We start from the raw sequence: 6,586 nt of genomic DNA on the forward strand, positions 1-6,586 counted from the left end.
AATTTTAAATGTTCATTATATGAAAATATACGCAATCTGAGACTGTCTTACAGGGTTTGCATAGTCAGATTTGCAGGCCATATTCCCTGTGCTTTCTGAAGGCTTGTAAGATACAAACAACGCAGTGTGTCTTGGAACTGAAAAACTAAACTTCAATAGACTTTCATGTAATGTATGCTACATTATCAGGAAATGAGTTACTGGACAGTTGACATGTAATAAAGGTCTGCATGTTTCCATCTATGACAGACTGGTGTTCCCCACTCCTGTGCAATGTCTCTCCTCTTCCCATTGCAAGCTCTCATTCTGCTGCAGATCCATCTGATGTATTTGGCTTGCTGGGCAGCGGCGAGGCAGAGGATGACAGCTGGCAGGGAGGCAGATCCAAGGCAGACCTGGTTACCTGCCTGACCTTGTTCTACTTGTTGGTATCAATACGCAACTCATCTCTTCCAGCTGGCCTCCAAGGTTAGAGAACAAACCATGTTTTCAGCTGCCAGGTCAGACAGCAGCACTGTATCTTTGCTGTTCAGGTGCCAACAGCGTGCTTGCCTCTATGCTGTTTCATCAGAGCTAATTTAGCTGCATCAGTGCACTTAAAGTGCTAACCAGCCCTTCACTGTTCAAACAGTATGAATTATTTTCAGTCCCTCGTTTGGCAAAACAATCTGTTCTGTGATGCACAAGAGGCTTTCTGGCAGCATGTTGTGCAGGTCTCTATATGCAGCAATTCAAAAAACCTACTCCTGGATATGGACTTTAATAGCACCTGTTAATTGCTAGGCATCAAAAAAGCCCCAGAGAGCAATTGGACCACAGTGCAGATACTGAACAACCCTATGGTTAGGTCTTCAAGCCAATCTCCATTATTCATCTGAATTATTCCTATCAAAACATTTACTTTTTTTTTTCAAACTCATTGAAGCGTGATGCACTGACATCAGAAAAAGATATTTTACGTGGAAGAAAAGAAGCTTTTTGTGTGCATGTGTGCTACTGGAATAAGGAAGACACACTATATACAGTATTTCAATATTTCAATATTCTTCCCATATAATTTCCCAGTCTTGTTTTTTAAAGACGCATGACTAAACCTGAACTTACTCATGAGGTACTCAATTATGTTGACTTTGTAGCACACATATATACCCATTTACTGGTGCATTCAACCCATTTTCATACCCTAAGTGAAGTTCAGTTGTTCTGCCATTAAGCAAAAGTACTATCTAATCAAATGTGGGTGTTTCAGTGGTTTCCTATTCTGAAAACGTGAAGGAGATTTCTAAAATGAAGATTTATACGTCATTGACAACAGAGTAGTAAGGGACAAGTTATTTTTATGATCACAGGTTTGATATTGTAAAAACTAAGAGCTGGGGGGAACTGCAGACTTATCCTGTGGGAATACTTATTAATATGATGTAGTAAAATTCTATGTTCTATTATTAGGTGGGAGCTCGGATTCTGTTTCATCTGTAGGTGGCAGCAGTGGGTGCCTTTGGAGAATTAATTCCCGGTTCTTTCTTTCATTGTGGTCTTCATTTCCTGCACAAGCCCACCAGCTGAAAGTTTAACGTTTCTCTTATAAAATGGGGATAATAGGCAAGCATTGACAGTCTTGCTGTTACACTCTCTAATTTGGTACAATCACATGTGAGTGCAGAGCCTCAAGATGTTCTTTGGTTCACTAAGTTGCTGTTTTACACTGTCAGTACAAATTTTTGAGGGGAAATGTAAGTGCTAGTCCCAATGAGGACCTTAGTTTCTGATATTTGAAAAAAGTTGACTACTCTAAAGGTAAAATATCCAGTGTCTTGTCAACACTAATCAAAGCAGAGAGAAAATATCCTTCTGCTCCATTTGGAAGCAAAAACACAAGATATGTACTGAATACCATAGGATTTCTGTCATAGTTGCTTTCTTCAATGGCAAGTCTAGCAAGAAAACAAACAGGTCATCCAGCCAGTAATTTAACTCATGAGTTACATGGCTAGTAAGTCCAGGGATCAGATATGCAAACCTATCTCTCAGTCTTTATTTCTCTGTGCTACAGAATTTGCATAATTTGTTTAATAACAAAGGTCACAGCAACGCCTTTGTGCCTTGACTAATCTTAGATGCCTTCCCTTAAGGCCACGGGAGCTTAGTTACCATTTGGACAAACAACTTGCAAAGCTTGGTAGAAATTTTAAGTCCTGAGCTTGAGTTATAAGCATTTAAAAATATAGCAAACACTGTATGTAATGTATTTATTGCTCTGCTACTTAATTATGAATATTATTATCATTCTAGTAGAACATTCACCTCAAATGATCAAAAGTTATTTCATACTTAAAAGAGTTCTACTAGTAATAGGCTAAGGTTGTTGAAGTTCTTCAAGATTTAAAAGAGGCCTGTGTTGTACTGGAGGGCACCTGCTTTTCACATCTGGCTCAGACTCATGGAGAGGGATAGTCTTGGCAAAAACTGCCAACTGTAGGTAGTCTAGTCCACAGCCAGGTTGTCACAGCCTTGTCTTGCTTGAGCAGTTGCATCCATCAAACTCCTGGTGAAGTGCAAGTTATGAAGAACCAGCAGCCCAGTGCATTCCAGTGGCTTTTATGCAAGCATAAAATAAAGTCTGGGGGATAAAAGAAAGTATGGGTGTGATGCATCTCTTTTGTCTTGGCAGAGATTATGCTGGAATCAAACTTTCAATTTGCTGCAAAAGCTCATGGTAGCTTAGCCACATGCAAAGGCCGAGAAACCTGGGACTGTTCAGCCTGGAAAAGAGAAGACTGAGAGGGGATCTTATCACTGTTTATAAATATCAGCAGAGTGAGAGTCAGTTGGATGGGTCAGGATCTTTTCAGTGGTGCCCAGAAGGAGGGGCAATAGGCACAAACGGGAACACAGAGTGATCCATCTGAACTTGGGAAAGAACTTTAAAGTGAGAGTGACAGGCTGCCCAGGGAGGTTGTGGAGTCTCCTTCTCTGGGGATATTCAAAATATACCTGGACATTTCCCTATGTGACCTGTGGTACAGAACCTTTTTTAGGAGAGGGGTTGGTCTAGATGAACATCAGAGGTCACTTCTAACCCCTACAATTCTGTGATTCTGGAAATACTGTCCACAAATACTATATTCTAACCAAGTGCTTGTACTAATTTGATCATTTATAGGACTGAGCAGGTATCATTAAGGTTTGCTGAGCTGCTTCTTTCCTGAAGTCACCTGGATTTTGCTGCAAAGCAATATAAAACTGTATTTTAAATTAATTTGTTAATGATGCTCAGGACCATAATGAAGAGTTTGTTTGGCATGTATGCAGCAGCTCTATTATCTTTGAACCATCACTGAGATTTCATATAGACAGAAAGAAAGTTTCATCTTCCAGAGGGCAGTTATGGATAATGCACTGACCCGCTGATATCTGAAGATGTTTTCTTAATGCGTTATCTCATAGAGGTGAAGGAACCATGTACAGTTAAACCAGGAATTCTGCTGGACTGTTTGGGATTCAGACACTGTTCTTTAACTTTGAAAAAATCTCAGATAAATTGATGCCTTTATTTAAATGGTGCCAGGAAAATACTGGCACTGCAAGAACTGCTTAGTATTCTAATCAATAGATGGGAGGGAACACAAGAGAGAGAAAGCAGTCATCTTATATTCCCTATGAAGATATTGATTTAGTTGTGTCTCCTGCCCTAAGAGCTAGAAGAACTGTAGACTGCTCTTGCTGAGGGCTTGTATCACCCTGTGCGGCACAGAAAGGCTGAATACCAACACCTGCTCATTGTATCCTGCAGCTCTTTTAAATGTGCTCTGGATTTTCTCAGCAGCATAAAGTTTGTGTTGAGTGCTGATAGAACAGCTGGAGCAGACTCTTGCAAACACCTGCAGTTTTACCAGAGGGAAGTTTTAATCATTTGCCACTGGACACATGCAGTGTCTTCACGTATTATTACATAGAAAAGCTTTTCACAAATATTTTAAAGCGCCTTTTATTGTATCTTTCTACTGTAACCAAAATGATTTTTTTCATAAATCTTTGAGCTACAGAAATGTGCATACAAATTAATAAATATTTATAAACTTCTGTATAAAAACACACATATTGTGGGAATACAAGAAAAACTGTTCAGAACAGCAGCTGTCTAGTAAGATAAGCAGCATGAGAACCAAGGACACCTTTAGAAGGAGAAAGAACATCTCATGGCTCTGATTGGATAAGCACCTGTGTGAACGGTTGAAGAGTGTTTTGCTAACATGAATAAATGGAATAGTGCTTACCAATAAAGTGGACTAACAGCTTTTAACCACATTGCTGTGCTGCTGCATCTCTAGTGCATCCTGAGAGTCCAGAGACTTCCCCACGATACATAAACAGAGATATATTCATATGTTTTCATAAATATACATTGGCTTTTGCTCAACAGGTCTGACAAACTATATTCTCAGTTTGAACATGCATACACACGCACAGAGGAAAAGTGGGATTCTGTTATTTCTCTTTTTTTAAGTTATTTTGACCTTTAAGGAGTAAAGTGTCAAATTCATTTATTGAAGGGAATTTTATAATATATTAAACATAGACAGGGATTTATAAATAGACTCTTTAGAATGGAATTTTTATAATGCATTCATAACAATAACAGTTCTCGACAGGTAAAAAATCATTACCTATGTCACATGCTTTGCATATGGTTTTAGGTTCAGTTTGTGTTATGTCAGTAAGCCCTGAAACTTTTCTTATGTTATGAGACTTAAGGAAGTCTGGATGGGAAACCTGAAAATATGCAAATCCGCAGATTTTTTTTTACATGAAAAATCTGTTGCGTGTTTATTGAGGCCAGTGTTATGGTATGTCTGCATTTTGTAATAGCACTTGAATCATGAAAACAGAAACTCTAGTTAATAACATTTTGTTGGTTTTGCTTTATTATAAACTAATTCTGTTGAATTATTTTAGCTTTCAAGGCATGTTTACATTTCTGTTGGGTGACAGACTCGATACTCTGCTTGTTCCTGTCATGCTAGCTCTTATTTGTTAGAGACAAGATAACTGTGAGTAATATAACGCATTCTCTCTGGTAGTATTTAATTGTTCCCTAACTGGTGCACAACGCTATTCTGTTTCTCCAAAGAGTGCTCTTGTAAATATAATATAAAATATAGGATAAAATATAGGGGATGTTAAGAGCTGAGATCTTCAACAGAGATTTCACCCGTGAGGATACATTCATGCTTGGTCTTGATATTAAGACGTAGGACTATGGGGGATGTGGATTTGTAAGTCTTTGTAAGTCTCAGCTTACCTGACGGCTTTCCATACCAGGCAGGACTGCAGACAGACAGTATGGCAGATGTTTGGGCAGGATGCGTTTCAGTGGTAGAAATTACCTGGCTTCCAGCTACTCTTCTTGATGTTTTTTCTGCATCTGGACATAGCCTGTAAAACTTCCTTTCTAATTAGGGTTAATAAGACAATAAGATAACTCCAGTTTCTTAAGTACTCAGAGAAACCTGGGAAAGCAGTAAAGATGGAGAAGTCCAATTACCCTCATTATTCATCCCAGGTATAAAATTAGAGGCTATTCTTCACCACTGAAATGGTGAATACAGTATTAGTTATTAAATATGAATTTATAATTATTAAATTTATACTGCCTTATTCAGCCATTAATTGCCTTCACAAGGAAATTTCTGTTTGCAGCCAATTGTTGGTTTACCATTTACTGTTGTGTCTTCTACACAAATAGTGAACTTTTTTTTTTTAAATCTGTTCCAAAAATTGTGCATAATGCTCTTGTCATAAAAAAGGTGTACATCCAGTTATGGATTGACATGACGCTCTTCTATAAAGTAAATGCAGGGCTTTTGTTTTCAATTTTATTGAATGAAGCCTGCTTATAAGCTATTAAGTTGATTCATATGTAAATTTTCAGCTTATGAAACATTCATAAAGATCAGTTTATGCTAGACTGTACTAAAGTCCACTTCTCTGAATCTGCCTGTAAGTTGGATGTAGTTTTACTAGTGATTTGAGACTAGTGATGTTTTGGAAAGGATAGGAAAGGATGGTGAAAGGATACCAGCTGTCCTAACTATCAGATCACCTTACTGACATTTACTGGGCCAAGATGTGCAACCTCAGTAGGAAACAGGCAAGAGGCAAGGAATAGCTAAGGCCAAGATTAAATAATAATAATAATAATAATGTTTAGAGACCCTGACCCAGCACCTATTTAGGCTGTTATGTCCCCACTGTCTTCTTTAGGAAATTAGGAGCTTAGGTTCTCTTTTCAGACTGGTACCTGGGTCAAGATACAGACAAACTCAGTCAGCACAGCTTAGACAGTTATTACCTTTCTGCATGTTCATGTGCTGTTAACTGATCGTGCCAGCTCATTCCTCCAGGATGGTGAACCTAAACTCACAAAAATCTGCAGGAGGCTGGCCCTGCGTGGACCACCATGATGCAGTTGCCCTCATGGCACAGCCTGCTGCCCTTGGGTTTTGGAAGGACTGAATCTGCTGCTCTGGCACCTCCTATCTCTTCTTCCTTGGGATTGCTGCCAGAAGCCTTTATTTTTCCTGAG

The sequence above is a fragment of the Meleagris gallopavo genome, chromosome 3, assembly GCF_000146605.3.
Source record: "Meleagris gallopavo isolate NT-WF06-2002-E0010 breed Aviagen turkey brand Nicholas breeding stock chromosome 3, Turkey_5.1, whole genome shotgun sequence".
NCBI lineage: Eukaryota > Metazoa > Chordata > Aves > Galliformes > Phasianidae > Meleagris > Meleagris gallopavo.